The 21937-nt window shown below is 37.3% G+C and overlaps 1 protein-coding gene across 4 annotated transcripts in view; it reads right to left on the reverse strand.

The window, feature by feature from the left end:
* The window catches only part of LOC117435361 (extracellular sulfatase Sulf-1-like), an 80227-nt gene that overhangs the window by 55093 nt on the left and 3197 nt on the right, over positions 1-21937 (reverse strand). For 2 of the 4 annotated variants that reach the window (XM_059017282.1, XM_059017286.1), the window contains exon 1: positions 6065-6380. The exons of 1 other annotated variant lie outside the window; for it this stretch is intronic. The gene's annotated coding sequence lies outside the window, so the exon portion shown is untranslated. Of the gene's footprint in view, positions 1-6064; positions 6382-21937 lie in introns of those variants that run through there. One more of the 4 variants, XM_034058450.2, reaches the window with a different exon arrangement.

Genomic DNA, 21937 nt, shown 5'->3' on the forward strand with positions numbered 1-21937 from the left:
CCCCATATATGTAAAATGGCTACTGTGCTACATTGAAAAATATGTATATTAATAAGAAACATCTGCTACAATCAAGGATTACTGTAAATCCCGGTAGCTCTTCCATTCTGAGTACAGGCTATTGTTCCATAAAAAAAAATAAAAAAGCATTTTCGCCACATTTTAGGCCTGCTTTTCAGTCACATAGAACATGCAAAGGCGCCTAAACAGCAAATGTGAATGGGGTTGCAAACCAGAATCTGAGACGGCCCTGGGCCAGCACAGTAGTGTGAATGGGGTCTAAGTGTTTTTTGAATAGCATGGATGTTACAGATGGGCTGTCAGTAAACAGCAACTTTCTGTTCCATACAGGAGTGTCTTAAATGTAAGGAAATGCATTAAAGAGCGTCGTCATTTTCTGAAGTTTTCAAAAAAGATAAAACTAGCAGGTCAGTAAATCTTTTAACTGTCTTTGTCAGGTAATGGTTGAAGTTTTCTTAAGTAAGTACAATGCTCCTCTCAACGAAAGCAGCTTGTTATGACTTGTCCTTTGAGAAATTATCTGACCTTTGTTATACATGAAACTACCTTTTCAGCCTAAAGGTGCATTAGAAGACTTTTAGTGCAAAACCTAACTCTACAGTAAATCTACAGGCAGGTTTTTTTTTTTTTTTTACTGGAGCTGTAATTCTCAACCTCACGTCTCAGAGCAGATGAGGCAATATTCATAAAAGAAATTAAAAAGCCTTTTAAAGATTTAAGACAAGCAATGACCCGGGTAATTGTTGCATAATTATAAAATTATAACCTGCTTGTTCTTTTATCCTATTACAACTGTTATTCGCTGCATGCAATAAGTCAGACATTCATAAATCTACCATCTGAAAGCTGGGGAAAAAACATGAAAATATGTAACCTTTATGTAAGCTAGAAGACAGTTTATAATTATTCCTTGGAACTGACCTCTGATGAGTGTTTGAAACACAATATCAATTGAAAAATCATGTTTATTAAGATTTACAGTGATTAAACCATAGTGAGTTAATGGGAAAATAAGACATCCTATTTGGAAATTACATCTTGGAGCTTGCCATGGTTTTGGCCAGCAGCAGAACAGTGTCTTCTAGTTGCTAATCATCATTTTTATGTATAAACCTACAGCAACAAAAATGTTGTGCTTTCTTTAATACAAAAAAAGTAAAGCAAAGTGTCCACAAGCTTGGTGTTGTTCTCCATGATAACTAAGACATCCTTTTTGCCAACTTTGGCCCCAGATGAAAGCTTCTACCCCCAGTGGTTCAACATTTTAATCCAAGTTTCATTCGGATGCAGTCGGACTGGAATTTAACTGTATGTGATATAGGCAGGCTATTCATTAAATATAAAGCCGTTTGCTTCCCTCCAGGGAGTAGATTATAATACAACAGAGTTGACAGGGCAAGGACATTGCAGGGTCCGAGACAGTTGTGGGGGACCCTGCCCGATGGCAGGCAGTTCCCTGACCTCCATTCACCAGAAACAAGAAAGGAGACACTCTGCACAATACTGACTAATGGGAACATCTATTCACATTTCCTGGAGACATTTGGGTGCCATGTTTCTTCTTCAATCATCTGTCTCTTTAGCTGAATTGTAAACCTATTTAAACTCAGAATTAAATTTTAAAATAAAAGACTTAAGGGAAGACTAATGAAAATAGCCTGTTTATGGTACGTTACTTTTTATTGCTGCAATTATCCTCTAAACTCCTAGATCTCTAAGCACTAAAAAATAACTGATGAGTATTATAATAAAGCACCACATAGTTGCCAGCATGTTAAACTACCTTTCAAATGAAAGACATAATAAAACTGCAAGCACAGGAAATACTGTTCTTTGTGCACCTGTTATAAATTCTGCATCCTTTCTCATTCTTAGATTGTTATTGAAATGCTTTTTTTCTAATTGTCGTTCTTATGTCTTTATGATACAGCTCAATGAACAGTCTGGTGTGTTCAAAGCTCTCATCATGACATCAGCGCTGTCCTTTGACTCCTGAAAGCCAGGCTCTATTCTATCCTAGACGGGTCATCTTATGGGTCATATCAGTGAAGAAATGCAGTCTTGTTATTGGCATTAAATGTACCACTTGCTATTATCTTGTTTCAAAATAGGTCCCACTGAGTTTGTTAACGGTAAATGCAAAATGTCACTGAAAAGCAGAGTAGACATTGCTCATTCTGCCCATTAAATTGTAAGGATATTATTAACAATTTGGTAATTACATTCAAATTTTGTTTTAAAGTAATCTTTTATCCTCATATTCTTTTCTGGTACTTAACTCTTACTTTTCCTGAGGAGGAAAAACTCCCAAGAGACTTCTCAGAGATATACTCTCACTGACAGAAACATACCTCTGTCTTTTGAATGTAACACAAGAAACAAGTGCTAATTGTTCTCTTATCAGATCGTGGGACCCTATCCTGTCTGGTAGTGAATTGGCTTCGAGGTCAACAAAACAAAAGCAGCCAAAACAAACAAACACACAGAAATTTTAAGAATGTGCATTGTTCATATCCCTCCTTACCCCATTAGCTGCTAAACGTTCCCGTAGGATACAAGCTTTAAGCCATGTAACAGCATTGTCCTAATGCAGTCAGTTATTTAATTAAAAAAGGCTATCAACCTCTCTTTATACATTTAAAAAGAATATGTTTTCTCATAAAATGCTCATCAACGCTTCTTTTGAGATTGGAAAACTCCTCTACATATGAATAAATTAAAAAATCTTACAAAATAGAAATTATGGATTCAGCATGTCCGGGCAGTTTCTAAACTTTAATTTCTTTGACTCCTTCTCAGACTTAAAAATTATACATATTATATTCCAATTACTGTAGCATCTTTTAAAATTAAACTGTTTTAGGAACCACTTTACTTGAAAGTGTCATTATTCAGCATTCACAATGACTTCTCCACAAATAATATCACAAGTCATTATATTCATAACAACTGAACAGTTAATGTATCAAATAAGAAATAATAATAAAAAAAAAACATGCTGACTGAACACCTACATTTCAAAGATGTAGCAGTCTCACAGGTAAGCTTGTGTCCTTCATGACTGTTTCTGATTGAGCCAGTGATGTACCTGAAACAACCTCTTGAGCAGCATGGATGGTGGCAGTGTGATAGAATGCATTTCCATCCAGCTGCACTGATGTGTACTGATTACCAGTCTCATTTGATGGATTACTGCACTGGCAACCCAAAACACATTGTGCTCCTCTCGCATGAATAATATTTCCTCTTTATTAACAAGAGTCATGGTTGGCTCAGATTCTCTCAGTTAAACTGGTCTCAAGTTGAAAACGAATGACTAAAAAAATAGCTACTGTAATAATATTTTTGTTGGCAGCGGAACTGAATAAAAAAAACAATGTTACAGTTGTTGCTATTGTTTACTTACAGTGTTGTATGTCTATGTATCTTTTGTTCCTAAATGCACTTGACAATACATGTGCCAGAGTACACATATGTCGTTTCAGTGTAATTTGAGACCTGCACATATATTTTAAGCTCATGTTGTCTAGCCCACCAGGTTCATACTAAGAGACGACTTCTGCAGCTAAGACCACAGCATAAGCTTGCTATTAAAAATGTAGGTCAAAAGGAGTTCTTTTTAGTATAATTGGGCACCCGGATATATTGCAAAGAAAGCAATCCGATTCTTTGTAATGATGGAAGTTTGACTCATTGAAAATATTGCCAGGTCTTGCCTTAGGGAGCTGATTAAGTGCAAACACAGTTTTTATTCCTGTTAAGCAAAAGTTTAAAAAGTAAGAATTTTCAGTGATTCCTACAGCCCGATCCTTTTTGACACCGCAGGTCACAACCCATGCAGCACTAAACTTACTGCTGAGCACACTTCAAATTATCTGTCTTTTCTAGATGCAACCAGCTGGTATTTCTAAAGAAAAACTATTGTATTATAAGAATTGAAAAAGAGGAAACAGTAAAAGTAATTAATTTAAACAAATGAACACTCTGATATGCTTCCAAATACCACTAGCTCTACATTATGAAACTGTTGTGTTAGTAGAACACAGAAATACCAATGCACTCTGTTGTAAGTTAAAATATTATTTGTAATCTACACATTACTACCAATAAAAAGTACCCATCAATGATTATAAACCAACATCGTTTGGCAGTGTGAACTAATATACAGTTCTTTAAAAGCTTGTCAGTGTTTTCTTATCAAGCGCATTTTGAGTGTCTGGCTCTTGAATCAGGGAATGTGGAAGTTCATTAGACCTGAATGTGAGTCACTGAAACTTCTCAGTTCTTGGACACCACTCTCATATCAATGAAAAATGCTCTAATCTATGTTGATGTCATTAACACTTAAGGAATCTATGTACTATGCAAATTCTTCTCAACGCTTATCACTAAAGCTTCAAACTATTTAAAATCATGAACGAATTTTTAAATGTGAAGAATAAATAAATACATATGTAATAAAAATAAACTTTATTTTTAATATAGCACCTTTCACAATAAAGATTGCCACAAAGTGCTCTATAAATAATAGCACCCTTATTGGTGCTGATTTTCAAAGCCTTTTACTCCATTGCCGTGGTTACAAAAATAGAAATAAAAACAGCAGTCATTTAATTTCAAGCAATTGAAGTTTGTTAGTTTATGTATCATTTTGTAATTTCAAAGGGTGTTTTAAAATTGTTAAGCTTTTGAAAAATAAAATGAGTAATTTACTCTGTGGAGTAAAAAGCTTTAAAATAGTATTAGTTTGTATAGTTCTAAACAATACAACTAGAAAACAATTTTAAAAATCAATTATACATTTGTTTTACACAATAGTTTTTTGAAAATTGCAGCACAGACTGTTCTAATATTTCTTTCTGTAACTTATTTTGTATAGTTGTATAGTCATTTTTTGGACCACATTTTTATATCTAAAAGTTCATCCGTGGAAAGAACAGTAAATCAGACTACACTTCCTTTACTTAATTCAGGCACAGGCACACCATTTTTTGCAAACAACTCATGCATTGTTCACTGCCTTCAGTGATATCTAAAATGATACATAACATATATTTTAAATTATTGGCAAGAAGTTTTAAGTGAAGTTAAATACTTCAATTGAAGCATAAAAATTGGCCTTTCCATTAACATTTGAAGTTGAGCTGCAGTATTTTGGGGACACACCGTATATTTTACATGCTTGCTACAGAAAGGTTTTTAACCCATAAACTGAGAATTAAGATCTCCACACACCGGAAGCGATGCGATTTGTCCTGTGATAAAATGCTACTTTCGCTGTGACACTACCTTTCACACCGCACGTGATGTGATAGGCGACTCTCCTCTGATTGTATCATCAGCTGGATACACCACATGTATACCTGTAGCTCAAGTAAAGCTATAACAAGTAATAGTTTTATTGATAGATTAATTCTGGAGAGTGTATGCTTAGAATGAATTATTACATGTACAGTACAATGCCTCATTAATGCTCATGCTTTCTCTATAATGATCAAGTTTGTAACATATGGCAAAAACGCTTTTCTAAGTACTATAGGTTTTAAAAGCATGTCTTTCAACACCTGTTTCTCTACAAAGTAGTGCTACACCCAAGCACACTGAGCTGCAAACAAACACATTGTTTGTGAAACTACCACTAGTTAAAGTTTTATGTTGTGTCCTTTCAAAGACATTTACAGAAATGACTACAGAAAAGCAACAGAAATAACACATTTTGAATTGCACTTATTGACACCTGATATAATAACACTATATATATATCTGTTTTGTTCACATTTTATACAAACTTTTCATTTTTTTGTCCTACCAGTGAAAATGTACTGGCTGATTTTTTAAAACTTTTTGCTCCAGTGCAACATTTGATTTAAAAAAATAAAATTAAATTAAGAATCAGATTAGTTTCTTAAAAGCATCAAACCAAACTTTATGGTTATCTGTCAAGTCTACAGAACTATATGATAAGAAGCTGGCAACTGTTTTTGCAGGACTGCGGCACAGAACTGAAATAAAAAGCAGCACCAAGTTTTATCTTTTACCTTACCTGAAAAGAAAGTGTTCCTGTGGTTTAAACAGGATTCCCCCTTGTCTCCTTTGCCCCTTCTTGTGAGGGTTCACACTTGAGGACCACACAGCTCCTGGAAGACAACCTTCCTTCTCTAATCCCTTCTCGAATGTGATGACACACACTAACCCCAACCATCTGTTGAAACACGTCTCCTCAAGCACTCAGCACAGTGGTGTGTCAAGACAAACTACCCAATCCAATCAGGGAGGCTGCTGGGTAGCTCTTAAGAAGCAGGAGGCAGGGACAAGGACAAAAAAATACTATAGGTTTGGGAACTCTTAGCATGGTAACCTGAGATTTGGAGAGAGAGAGAAATAACTGCTATAAAAAGAAGAAAAGGAGGAGGTGCCGGGGGAGAGTGGGGAGGGAGTGGATTATGCCTGCTGACCAGTTATGTTACTTCTCACAACTCCCTGTAATCCCACAGGACCCCCGGGACCCTCTCTGCGAGACACACAGAAGCAGAACAGAAACACTTTAATTCTGTTTTAACCCTTCCACAGGGATCAATACTCCCCCATCCCCCCACCCTCAGCCAAAAGTTACACTGCTCCAAAGTAGGTGACAGAGCTATTTGAAATGAACTAATAAAAGTGTTGCCACAGCAGTGGTCTGCAGATTGCACTGAGCTGTTACATCTGCAGCGGCAGAAAGAGCACAACTGCTCCCACCTCCCTATTATAAATCTATAAATCTTAAGGATTGCCTTTCCCACATTCCTCCAATGTGAAAACATCACCCTCACTCTTTGCTTTTGTGAAGTAGGTTATGTACTGCTTATGGGTCACATTGTTTCAATGTGGCTGAGTTATAGAACTCATTCATTGTTGTACTGAATGATTGGCTGTGCTATATTAAATCGTGGTCTCACTTATCTGCAAAGGGAGTATTTGAGAATGTATACAGCAGTTTACCAATTATGTGTAATCATAGAAAGTACTCTATGCGATCAGGACAATCACAAAGACACAAAATTACATACAAGCTATACAACAGAGGATTACATTTATACTAAACATTTCCTTTTTCTGGGTTCAGCAGTTTTTTATTTTTTTTATTTGGATCAGTTTACAATATAGCTTTGGTAATATATTATGAAACGTTACTTTCAGGAATTACAACTAAAGGATAACGAGACACCCAGCTCCATTTGAATGTTTATACAGTGCTTGGGCGACATAAAGCCCATGACACTCTATGAAAAGAAAATCCTAAAACACAATATTTCCAGAAAATTGTCAGGACAGATGTGAAGCTTACATTACAATCATGCCAAGAGCTGAAGGAGGTCAAGACAGGTATTCTTTTGGTCTAACAAGACCCACAGTTAAATCAGCAAAGCGAAAAAGAAAACAAAAGCCACCAAGAGCCCTATTTACAGTCTCTTAACACTTCCCACTTGCACAGTATCTGTTTCAGTGTATTAGACTGGAATGGCTTAAGCAGATGCTGATAACTCTTTGAAACAGCATTCATTAATCTGTTCAAGACAAATAAACAAGTTGAACAGACAGACTGTCAGCAACGGTAAGTGGCATGGCAGGGAAAAAAGCACGTGTTAAAAGACATGCTTTTAAAATCTACAGTATGTATATCCCTGGATACCTACAGGTATTTTGTTGACTTGCAATTACAGCTAAACTTTTTTTTATTTTTTATTTTTTTTTATTATCCACCATTCATCCTTTAGTGGTGATCTAAACAATCCAAAGAAGTCATTACTATAACAAGGAGGAGGTTTAACATCCCTGAGGCTTTATTTACTGAACATGCCTTTACTCTGCTAGAGAGGTCAAGACAGGAACTCTGATAAGGGCCACCAGATGGCAAAACATGACTTTACAACAGCTTTACAGCTCATGAATGTTTTTACAGGAACACTGACTCACTCATCCCCCACTCCACCAGACTGACAGAAGAAAAATCACAAATGACACAATTTCAAAGTGGTCACAAGTTGAATTCACAAAATCCAGTTTGGTGCAGTTCTGCAACTGTTTTGTGATCAAAGCTGACTGTAGGCATTTCTATGCAAATGCGTGCTTAACTGCTAAATATGTAGAGCTGCTGATACCTCTTAATTTAGCTGTGACATATAAGAACTGAGATTTATTTAATAACATCAGAACCCCTGAAAATTAAAATGATAAATCCGTGACAAAGTCATTTTTAACACTGAAATGTAATAATAATAATAATAATAATAATAATAATAATAATAATAAATCTTTATATAGCGCCTTTCATAGTGGACCACCATCACAAAGTGCTTGCGAGAGGTAGGCTGTGAACTGTGCATTATATGCAGAGTCACTTACAATAGGACATCGATTTAACATCTCATCCGCAGGATGGAGCACAAGGAGGTTAAGTGACTTGCTCAGGGTCACACAATGAGTCAGTGGCAAAGGTGGGATTTGAACCGGTGACCTTCTGGTTATTATTTATTTATGTATTTATTTATTTATTTATTTATTTATTTCTTAGCAGATGCCCTTGTCCAGGTGCTGGACTTTAACAACTGGACCACACTGCCTCCTTGTGTGTATGTTGCAAGGCTCTGTAAATCAGTTTAAATTGTACTCAATTCACAATTTAAACTAGTTCCAGCTACACCCCTCACCCCCCACACTATTGGCCAAAGTAACCTTAAAGGCCTTTGATAATTGCACTAGGCTGAAGGCACACAAAATAGCTAGTGTTTTGTATTCTACGTGAATTAGGGTCAGTATCTATTTAACATGGATACAAACTAAACTCTAAGTTATTTAACCATAAAATAATTAAAAAACAGAATGCAGAACACACGTATATCACAAGAGCTATATCCCACTGAGCATGAAATACAACCATCCTTAAAAATACAAATACTTTATTAAAATATAATTTTAAACAAACTTAAATGAATACAAATTTAAAACAAATGCAATATAGCGTGATAAATGCTATATAAAAAGCTTACAAATATTCCACAGAATCATTAAGACTTTTGAAGTTAGAAATGTTTAAGTCATTATTTTAAATATAAAATAAATATATGCATATATACAAAGAAATATATAAATCACAATGCAGTTTAAAGATACAGTATGCCATAACAATGTTATAATGCACACAATAAGGGCAGTTTGTTCAAATAGGGCCTGGACATTGGCGGTATATCAATTGCTTGATTGTCCCATTATTCAGTGCATTCTGCATCATTAATTGCCAGCTTAGTTTGATAGCGATAGCAATGCACAGTATTTTATTACTAAACAGTATTATTAAAGGTCAAGTTAAAAAACTGCTAGTCAAATATTTAATCTAAATTGTATTCTGCTTCTAATTAGTAGTATATTGGGAGCATTATAACAATGCATATTCATTCTAGTACTTTTACTGTACATTATATACTGTATATAATATATTTTGGGGTGCCACATATGCTGCTTGGTACAGTGAAAAAGTTGAGAACCCCATGACTCAGTGTGTATATTGTCCTTGCTGTGCAACAGTAACAGTGAAGAATTTTACTTTTTAGTTTTTTACTTCAAGTTCCTAAGTCACAAATAAGGGCATTCTCAAAGTGAAAATGGAACAGGCTTCACCCAATGGGAGGTCAATGATCAGTGACACACAAGTGAAAACAAGAGCCTTCTATTTTCTGTATTCTCTGTCCAAAAATGACTTAAATGAAAAGTCCATGAATATGAAGCAAGTACAGCCAAGGGCATGCCAAAAATAATTGCAGCCACTCAAAAGGGTTAATAATGGTAAGAATTCCAGAGAATTGGACAAACTAACATTAGGCTATGCAATACAGGATATTTTTAATGTCTACATACCTACATGTTCAATGCAAAGTTGATAACCACTTTATGCAAAGTCCATGTGGATCGTCTTATCCAAATAGCAATTTAATATATATTATACTAGCTGAAGTATCCGATGTTACCCGGGGAAATTCAATATTTCAATATTTCATGCATGACAAATTGGGGGACGGTAGCCTTATGGTTTCCTGTACGTTACTGATCTTGGGTGTCGCACAATGCGCTCGGACCCCTTTCCCTTTTTTAACTATTTATTTTTGGTTTTTGCTTTTTTTAATTTTTTTTTAAATTTTTGTTATTTTTATTTATTTTTTGGTTTTGTGGGTTTCTTTAATTTGAGATACATGGCTACTGTAGTGATCCAGCAATGGGGTTACTAAATAAAGTACCCTGGGGGTCAAAATTTTGTGTCTAAACATAGCCCTCGACCTTCCCCTGGATGAAAGAGGAGGCCATGCAAAGTTTGGTTGCACTGGCTCCTGCGGGGTGCGAATGCATAAAGGAACAGACAGACAGACTATTTTTTTCTAAACTATTTTATAACTTAACAACTGATTATACCAAAATATAATTAATCAAGGTTGTTCTAAAATAAAACACTCCAAGAGGACATTTTAAAAGAAGAATAAAAAAATATTTAAAAAAATAACCCTATTGTAAAGTTATAAAACTATAAAGAAGGAACTTTGACTGCTAAGAAGGAGAAGTTACATTATTGTTCATTAGCATTTGTGTGCATATAAAGTGAGAATATGTATTTAATTTAGAAAGGGTTATAGAACACCCTGTTGAGTTAACAAACAACACATTGCTTTACCTTTGCTGTATCCAGCATTGTGTGTGCTGGTATTGCAGATATAGTTTTCAACATAATCACAATTGTTTTAATATTTTTATTCACGCACCCTGGTTCATAGCTGGGGAATGTCACCACATCCTGTGTGTGTATCCACTTCAATGCTCCCTATAACACAGGATAAAGCTGGTCATCAGTGGCACTACATGATGTGCCCATCTGAAGTGAAGAGAAAGCAATGATACAAATATCAACCACAAACACTGAACTTATTATAACCAAATAAAAAAACAATCAAATTCAACTGCAAAACAAGATCCCACAATATGATGACAACAAAACAAAAATACATTTCACAGTGTAAAAAAACAATGAAACTCAATACTTTAATTGAAAACAGCAATAAAGGTTTTACTTTATGACTGCCGGAGCAGTGCACAGAATTTAAGAGCTAGCTGTACAAAGGGAAATAGTGAGACCTCTTTATTGTGTTTAGGCCATAAAACTATGCATAAATCTTAAATAATTCTTCCAATAATTTTCACTCTCTTCTAAAAATTCATACATGTATGTACTTTTTCAGAAGAAAGTTAGAACAATGGTATTTCAAATTCAGTTCAAATTGTTCGAGAGCACAGTTGAGAATGAAGTGTTTCCAAGGTTCGGGCAATGAAAAGCAGGGTTCAGTGTAGCAGTTCTTCTGCCACAGTAATATATTTTGGCCCCTAACTGTACATACTGCAGCCCCAGCTTAGCATTCCAAAGATTTCTTTTCCTCTCTGCCTCTTTGTACTGAGACAGCTGACCATGCTAGCTTTGTGCATCTGGAAATAACCCGGCAAATCTCATTTTTTTATTCGCTCATGAGTGGCCATGACATTGAACAAGGTTTTAGAATCAAGGTGCTCTTCTTGCATAGTCTTCACGGCAATCATTGCAATCCTTGTTCAGCAGAAAAGTGTTTTATATAATTACTACAATCGTTATTCAGCATGTTATGCCCTACTTTCAAGAGTACAGGTTTTGTTTGCTCAGCTGTACAGGTGGCATGCAAAAAAGTCTCACACAACTTCCTGCTATGTGCAGCCTCATAAAGCAAATATCCATATAATTATTGAGCAGTGCACAACATGTAGGAAGGAGATGTCTTTCTTGTACAAAGACAAGGTGACCAGCATCCTGCAATAGCTTTGGAATGGAAGGACTGTGGCAGTTTACATACTAATTAAAGGGGTATATCAGAAACAGAAACATTACACCAAGGACAAGATGGGAGGAGGAATTATATTGAAGGCACAACCTGTAGCTAACAGTGACCAGCAAGTTCAATCTTCAAAACGTGTCTAATCCTGATGGAAAGGAAGACAGATATGTTCATTCTCACCCAGCAGCAGATGGTTGGCAGCTGCACGCACCAGCTGATACTGTGCCTTTGCAATAGAAACATAATCTCTCCGTTTTTAAGTTTCACTATGTCTTCTGAATAAGACTTAAGGTCTGCAAGAGTACAGCTACTCCAAATAGGAAAAGTCTGTGATGGTGTTTGGAACACACCTGTGTAGGTTGACTTACCCCCAAATATGGTATGACAATCAGTCAAAAATTCAACAGGTCCAGGTTTGAAGTCTCCCTTATTTATGGAATGTAACTAGACCACCATATTATTTAAAAAAAAAAAATAAGGAAAAAGACATTGAAACAATAATTTTAAATACTGGATTCTGGCCCCTGAAATCAGCAGTCACCCAACCCCAACAAAATCAAATTTGCATTTTAATTCATTTTAACACATATACAGGAGGTACAAATTACAATTACTCTCATCATTGTATAACAGATTCTCCTTCTAAGCACATGGCTAATTTCAATACAATGCGAGCTGTGAAAAACAAACAAAGAACGCAGAACATCAACGTCTTTGGTTAACATGTAGCATTACTTTATATACCTGTATAATAAGCAAGTAGAAATGAAACACTCCCATTCTCTTGGCCTAGACAGGACCAGATCAACTGTCTAAACTGTGGCCGGTGGGTCTCTGCTTCTGTTGCCAACACCACCCACACTCATCATGCCAGTATTTCCTGCCTAAGTAAGAGCTATACAATGTCTCAGAAAAGCCAAAACACTTCACATGTGTATAAAACAAAAGCATATTTTCCATACTGCATATACCTGGCTTTGAAACATAAGTAAATGATGCACATGCATCACCTTCATCTTAATATTTGTATTTATTTATTTGAAAAATGTATTTACACAGCAAAGTACAATATATTAAACCTCATTTACATTTTTAGTTTATAATTTACATTATTCTGATTTTTTATTTTTATTTCTGTGCTTGCGTCTAGATTTGTTGATATCCACCCCCATAGAAGACTATTATTCGAATTCTTTGTGTGCTATTTTAGTTTTTCTGTTTCCTCCCTGAAACGTCACATAAAACTTGTATTATCTTGCGTTGTATTACACAACCTTTACTTTGTGCTAAATAGACTACATTGTGCCTCCCCATATATTTTCTAATCTTGGAAAGATGAAGCAGTGAGAAATTTCAATTTCTAACCACAACAAGAAATATAATCTGAGAAGGGGACACCATTGTCCCTAGTGGCAGCTTCCCAGCCTTACAAATACAACCTGTTTTAATTACAAAGGAATATGATCTGCAAATCAAGTAACTACAAAAACAGCCTTTCTATCCCATCATCACATTAGAATGCACTTAAAAGCCCAAACCAATACTCCCGCTACGAAGCAAGACGCTTAAATATGCTGCCACCCAACAAGTGCTGGTGTGGGAATATCTGATAGTCCTGGTTAAAACCTTGAGCAAAATGAAACATGCCAAGCTGACCCTCTATCCACAGCCTTCTTAACCTATGTATGCCTCTGCTCTTAATCCTGTCCATGAAAAAGCACTGGTGTTGGAACAGAGCTTAGACTAGATCACTTTGGGCTAGATTCTCAAAGCCTTTTATACCAAATTGTTATTAGCACTATTTGTGTTCCCACAAAAATGTTTGCCAAACATATGCAAGTTGTGTTCCATTATTTAACAATTTCTATTACATAAAGTTGAACAATCAGCAGGACACCATTTATCTAATAGCATGTTTAATCTTAAATTCATCAGTCCCTTCACTAAAGAGTAAGCCCAACATTATCAAAGCTTTTTACTCCAAAAGGAGTGAGCATGGAAGATTTGATAAATACTTGTTTTTCACATGGGTTAGAAAGCTTAATGGTACTTACTGTAAGTATACAGTACAATTTGCTTGTTACCAGTGAACAGAATTAGGCAATCATGCCAAAGAACAGAACTGAAAACAGTGATCACAATCTCAGCCCGTGTTCACAGCTAAAACTGTGAAATGTGTAGTTCGCCAAGATGAAGTCCCACTGCAGAACAAAACCAAACTGAGCAGAGAATACACATCTACAGCCTCTCAGTCCTGAACGGCAATAATATTTTAACTAGTAAATGTTACATGTCATTAATGCACATTCAAAGCTGGTGGCCTGCATTTCCCCATCATTGTAATAACAGTCCTCCTTTCCATCTTGGACTGCTCCAGACTCAATGACCTCTGCCCCTGTGATTTGTTTCAGCCTAAACGCAACCCATAGAAAGTTAATGTAGCAGAGAAAATGGCAATGTGTAGCTGTGCTGCCCCACGGGCCATTATCTCACTCACTCAGTTTGTAACCCCATCACATAGCACCTCATGTCAATATAAGCACCTCTGCAACTCGCTAACCCAGTGCCAGCATTATCTAAATCCCCACCCCCACCCCAACCACCAACCACCAACCACCAACCACCCTTCCCAACTTAGAATTTGTTTTCTTGCAGCCACAATGTTTGTCGCCAGGCTTATCCTAGTTATCCATTTACTGAATATATTAAGATGGAAGCTGTGCAATGCTACAGGTATTTATTTTTCTTCTTTCTTTTGTTCCTTTTTATTCAATTGGAGCTGAAGCTGCCCGGAGGCAGCAGTATACCCAAGAGGAAATGCCGTTCCATCCACCCGAAAGCTATTAGCAGTTCAACTCCCTTTTAATCCCTTCTAGCAAAAGGAGGGGGTTTATAATAGCTTTGCTCAATCTCAACCCTGGTGCAAATGTGTTTGAATGCTGTGGAAACATTTCATTTTATAGCAATTTCAAGGTCTGTGTGTTCCCCTGCTGCTCCAAGCTTTATAACAAGACACAAGATAAGAACACGGAACCCAGAGAGTGGCTAATTTTATTATCTAAGCCTTTCTTTTTATGCCTCTTCAAGGGGCATTCTTGTGAATGTCTTTATAAACTGTGGCAGGTTATGTGAATAAAAATAAAGGAGGAAGAAAAAAAAACATGGGAATTAGCAGTGGAGTGAAAATAACAGCTCTATTTAAATGTGCAAAGCTGAAAGAGCTACAAAGTGAAAACAAAGCCTGCTTAACCCAGTATGAAAACATATGTTTTCAGGGTCTGAAGTGTGAATGTTACATCAGAATGGTTTACTACAAGGATGAGTTAGACAAAATAGCTGGCAACAGATAAAGATTTAACATCATTCCCGTTTGAATAAACAGCATATGAAACTACTTGTGAAATGTAACTAGTATATATACAGCACAGTACCATCAAATGTTTGGACAGGACTATACATAGTTTTTGTTGTTATTGATGTTAGTGTTTGATTGTTTATTTTTTAAAACATATGTGACAGGGTGAAGGTGTATAAAATGAGTGAAATCTGGCCTCCCGACAGATGGTGGCACTAGTGGGAGCAGCTCATTTGTTCTCACCAAGATGGAGCATACCTTAAGCATAGGGTCCGGTTGCAGCGGACATCTTGTGAAGGGTGGAAACACAGGTGTTTCAGGTTGCACTGATATCAAAGCCGAGTTAGGTCACAGCGATAACCAAGCAGCGGTTGGCTGTGATGGATTGATAGAGGCGTGGCCCCAGGTACATAAGGGGAGTGTAGCGAGTGTGGAGTAGCGAGTGATCCCTGGCTGGAGGCAGAAGTCTGGGCAGATAGAGCACAAATGCAGCACGGAGTCTTAACAACAAATGAGCTTGCACAGTAATGGTTGTTTTTCCTTTGGACTAAACACTGTTTAGCGCATACTTTTCTGGATCCACACAACCGGTGAGCAAGTTGGCGACCTGAAGGGAACAGCCTGACCAGACTGGGGACTGAACAGACGCAGCAGCAGCAATTGTTGGTTCTGAACACAAACTGTAATTCATTGTAAATAATTGTAAATAGTGTGTGTGTGTGATTCACCAGCATAGAAAAAAAAAAAATACACTGTGTTGCACTAAAACTTTGGACTTATGTTGTTATTGTTTCCATCATGTACCCCTACCCCTTGACATTTGGTGTCAGTTGTCAAAACTGAGATTGGAAAGGGACGGATGAAAAGGTAAAGGGATGGATGTATCCTTCAAATTTCCTTGAGTTTTTACAGGAGCAGGAGTGCCGCCAAGATGCGCAGGAGGCCCAGCGCCAGGCACAATGGGTGAGCCTGTTTACGCAGTTAGCTGAGAAGCTGTCAGTCACGGCAACTGCTAAGCCTGAAGCCACCGTCCACAGGATGATGGCAGTACAGCCTAAGCGCCTAACACTGACTCCAGAGGATGATCCGGAAGCATTTTTAATTACATTTAAGCGGATAGCAGAGGCAGCTGAATGATGGCAGTTTGGGCCATTAAGCTCACCCCGTGTCTCAAGGGGGAGGCTCCAACTGCATATCAAGCACTGGACAGTGCAGAGGTGCAGGATTATACCTTCATCAAACAGGCGATCCTGCATCGCTTGGGGCTTAACCTGGAGACCTACTAGCTGCGGTTTGAGGAGTTTCGGCTGGAGAAAGGGATGAGACCCCAAGAAACCACCCAGAAACTACTGCTGGCAGTGGATGGAAGTCGAATCCCAGACTGTCCACCAGGACATCGATCTGGTGATTATGGACAGCTGCTGCAGGTCCGGTTGGTCGAACGCCGGCGAGAGGGTCCGAGGTATCCCCCAACCAGGCCCAGGCCTGGGGGTAAGGTAAACCCCAAGTGGGTCGGCCGGGGCCTTCCCTTGTGGCCTGCCAGGAGCGGTCCCCGATGGTTAGAGAAGGTACCGCTACCCCGCTGAGGGGTGGGACAGATCTATCCCGCCAGCATAGGTGTCTCCACCCTCTCCCCTGTTATGTTTCAGGTGCCATGAGCAGGGCCACAAAATTGCAGAATGTCCGCAGATGGACTGTGACCTGGGATGGGCATGAGAACCACGACCAGCAGGTATAAAAGGGGATACAGATCGGGGGGCTTCCTATGTACCTTTTGCCGGGATATCAACATAGTGGGTGAGCAAGGCAATGACCACACTATACAGGTGTTGATCGAACAGGTCCGTTCGGTGGAGGGAAAGATGGTAGACATTTTGACCCCAATCACGTATCTGTATTACTCTCTAAGGAATCAGTTACAATGGGAAACAGGGCAGGTTATATATCAGTTACTGGTTCCACAGTCTTTTTGGACGGAGGTGCTCAGATATACGGAAATATGTGGCTTTGCATTTTTCTGATCAAAATGTTTTTGCTGAAGCACTGTGACTAGCTTCAAGATGAAATCTCTCCTACTGATATTTTCCTTGGTGAATTCCTTGTACAAAATGAAGGAATTGATGGCTACCAGGCACAGTAGAGATAACAACAGGCTTGTATTAAAAAAATAGAATATTGTCGGTTATATTCAAAATAAAAGCATGTATTGTAAAAGCCAGTCAAAATAACTGCTTTGGTGGTTCTAGGTGGGCGGGATTATAACGTCTTTATTTTCATGATCCTGCCTTTCAAATACGTCAGGGTATTTAACCCTTTGCAGTCCATTTATTAAGTGCGTGTCAGGTCCAATTTATTTTCACACGCACAGTTAGTTTTAGACACGCTGTTTAAAAGTAGGCATCTCCAGCCCCGCCCCACCCTTTCGTTCACTATAGCTTTCACATATGCTAAAAAATAAATAATAATAATAATAATAATAATAATAGTCGTACATACGGATCAATCATCTCCTGATCACTCGTTTTATCACCAAACTCCTCAATAATGCAATCCAAGTCATTATTTTATTACTATAACATTGACTAGACTAGAAACCCGTTTTTTGCGTTTTTTTGATGATGTCGGACAGGGTCCGACAATGGACCGGATAGGAATAATTGCAATGTCGGACCAGGTCCGACAATGGACCGCAAAGGGTTAATACATGTATTTAGGAAAAGTCATAAACGGACAACCGCATAACTTTCAGACACGCAGAGTCATTTCAATTTGAAAACCTCAAATTGTCAAAATGACTGCTGTGGCGGTTGTAGTGTTAACGGCCACCAAAAGAGTGAGGCCGGCCCCCTTGATTCCATTTTTCCTCGTTTCGACCCTGTTTGATCACATTGGGGTAGATATCGTGGGACCCTTGGATGGAATAGACTCAGGGTATCGGTTCATTTTAGTGATTGTGGACTATGCGACTCATTACCCTGAAGCTATTTTGATGCACAGCATCAGTGCACAGTCCGTGGCCGATGAACTGGTAAAAGTGTTTTCTCGTGTGGGCATACCGAAAGAGATGACCAAGGTACTTCATTTATGTCAGAGTGCATCCAGCAAATGTGCAAGTTGCTCAAAGTACTCTCTATCCGAACGCCAGTGTACCACCCACAGACAGACGGTTTGGTAGAGCATTTTAATAAAACATTAAAACAAATGCTGAGACGCTTTGTGGAGAGAGATACCAAGAATTGAGTGAAAATGCTTCCCTTACTTCTGTTTGCTGTAAGAGAAGTACCGCAATTGTCCACCGGCCTCTCTTTGAGCTGCTCTGTAGGAGACAGCCATGGGGTATTTTAGATTTGGTAAAAGAATGTTGGGAATCAAATCAAACCCGAGCCCACAGTGTTGTAAGGTACGTGCTCAAACTGAGGGACTACCTGGAATTGGTTGGCCAATTGGCACAGGGAAATTTACGAGCATCTCAGCAGGCTCAAGAGCGTAGCTATAACCAGAACGCTTGAACTCGGTCATTTCAACAGGGTGACTGGGTGTTACTGCTTTTCTCCATGTCGAAGTGTAAACTGTTTGCCAAATGGCAGGGTCCCTTTGAGGTTATTCAAAAAATTGGAACTGTGAATTATGAAGTTTGGCAGCCGGGGCGATGCCAGGCCAAACAAATGCCATATTGTACTTGCGAGAACTCCTGAACCATTGTTGTTATCTGTAGTTATCGCCTTCTCTGTAGTTTCTGCAGGTTATCTAACAACAACAAAGACTATATATGCAATGCATGCACAGTGTCACAGGATAATTGGGTTACGAGATATGAGCCCTGAAAATGGAACGTCCCATTTGATGTGGAATGACCCAACTGCTGTTTCTGGTAATGGTGATATGGTTCCATTTTTTTTTTGTTTAATATATATAAAAGTTTAATATAGAAAAGTTTTAGAAACATAACACTGTTTTCTGTTACAATATATCTATCAGGAAAAAAGCTATTTACCGTGCAATAGTATAATGACACTGACTTCTCTCTTTCAAAGTTTAAGTGGGCTCTTATTACATGGAGACCTTTTTGCAGGGAATGTCTTGGTAGAAAAAGTTATATATGGAAAAGCTATTGATCTGCATTTTGAATCATGGGAACTGGGATCAAAACTATCACATTTCTGAAGCCAACATTTGAAAGCTTTATTAGGAATAGCTGCTTATGTTTGTTATAACATAATGGTGCATCCCTAAGTAACAGCACGCTAGGAAGCTAGAAAACAAATTGACCTGAAAAGGTATACAGATTATGCAAGCAGCATTATTCATAGGATTATTTTACAAATATAAAGTACACAATGCAAACGCAGACTGTTGTGGCCTAGGCACATCCAATACCACTGAATGTGAAGGCACTGTGTACACACTGCCCTCGCCTCTGTACTGTATACTTTAATGCTGAATTCAAGTTTACTCATAATATTACAAGACCTCAGCTTGTAATTGAAAACATTAAGGATCTCCAGTATCCAGGGGTTATAGTGCTAATGTTATAATAGGTGACAGTAGTGCAGCAATTATGTGGGTCAAACATAGTTTTTAATTATTAGGTTACATATGTTACTTCATTGAATACTGAAGAGTCTTACTGTTTTATGAGCTACAAATAACTTTTAAAACATGATCCTGTAATGACTTATAATGTACTGGAATATTATGTACATTAATATAATGCAGCTAAAAGTAATTGAAAGTATGTAAACCTCTACAGACTCCATGGTAGTTGCTACATCCTGGCAGGTAGCTTGTATGTATTCAACCTATAATATAAATCCTCATGGTTTTCATACAAATCTATGAGCTCTTTGACCACTGTTCCTCAGCCACTTTGAACGTGCAGTCATGTTAACTGAGCAAGAATGCTATGTCGCTTATACAGCCTGCTTATACATCCTTACACTAAAAAGCACACATTATAGAAAAAAAACAATGTTTAAAAAACAAACAAAAAAAAAAAACTACAGACAGGCAGACATAGTGTGTTCCCGAAATGGTTATTTAGGCTACATAGTCAAACTGTTGTCTCTTATTTTAATTCCCAGAATTTCAATATGATAAAAAAACGTACCTTATTTAAACGTGTCTATTTTAATTTCAGTAGTTTCAGCACATGTCAACAGGTGACAAACATGATTATGGTAGCATTCCTGGAATTAATATACAGCCAACAGGATTACATACCAGAGTCCTAATTTATACCAAAGCTATATGATGAACATCAAGTGTTTTTTTTTTTTTAATTAAACAAAAAACAAACAAAAAAGCCTTAGCAGCAATGTTTATTACTCAAAAGTGAACTCCTGTACCACAACAATGCATCATATAATACTATTTAACATACTATATTTCATATTACTTCTCCTTACATAATTATCATATTATTTGCCCTTAAATAATCACCTTATTGTAAGTGACTGCAGCAGCAGTTGTGATGCATAGTTCATCCCCAAGTCTCTGTAAGTCGCTTTGGATAAAAGCATCTGCTATATGACTAATTATTATTATTATTATTATTATTATTATTATTATTATTATTATTATTATTATTATTATTATTATTATTATTAATAATAATAATAATAATAATAATAATCAACACCCAAAAAAAACACTGAAAAAAAGTAATTCATATTTACAGAAAATATGATTGGGGAGGGGGGGGGGGCGACACTATTTAGTCTCCAGAAACGCCCCCCTCGTTGCACAGCACTTCAATTGCACCTGGCAGTTTACTATCAGAGCAGCTGCAAGAAGACATTATGACACGTCCATAATAGGATGCAACCCCACTTTGGCCTGCTAGTGGTTGGCTCAATTGCTGCAGCTGCTAATCTAAGAATGGTAGGCCCCCTCCCCCTCTACATATTTTTCTTTTTATACATATATTTGAGGGGTTCTTCTTACAGGGGAGAGCTTTTTGCGTTCCACTTTGGGAAGTTTAAGTTTGTATGGTTTCCATATCAGATTCCATATTGTAATACCTTTATCCCAACTCCTAAGCACACATATAGCCCACGAACAGTATAGATTAAAAGAATATATCTTAAAACTAACATTTAAATCAATCTGTTTTCAAGGTCAACATCAGGTGGATTTGCAGTAAATGTAATGACCTTCTTATCAGTAAGATGGACTGCACTTATTTGTAGATTTGGGGTGCTGGTATGTTAATCGTTCTATACCTGCCTTATTACAAATGCATTTGTAGCCATTTTATTCTATAAACAACAATAGCTATTTAAGATGGTGATTAAATGAACAGAACTAGGTTTAGTGTAACACTCAGCAGCTATTCCTTGGGGGAAAAAAGAAAGAAAACGTACAGGACATCTGTTTTTTACTTTGTCCTGTTGATCATTTTTAGCAAAGGAAGGCTACAATCAAGTGGATTCAGTAAAGCATTTACTGTTAGCAGAAAATAGTCAGCATTGTAACTTACTGTCTAATTACCTTTCATTAAACAGTAAATTCAATCCAATAAATATAACTATCAGTTACAATATCCTTCTAACATTCATTCAACACATGAATCAGCACAATTATTTGTTTAAGACCAAAACCTCTGTGTTTTTCAACATAATCTTTCACTGCCCTACTCTAAAACAAATGTGGGCTTTGGAAAAAAAACTAAAAAACTAAA

The sequence above is a fragment of the Acipenser ruthenus genome, chromosome 3, assembly GCF_902713425.1.
Source record: "Acipenser ruthenus chromosome 3, fAciRut3.2 maternal haplotype, whole genome shotgun sequence".
Lineage (NCBI taxonomy): Eukaryota > Metazoa > Chordata > Actinopteri > Acipenseriformes > Acipenseridae > Acipenser > Acipenser ruthenus.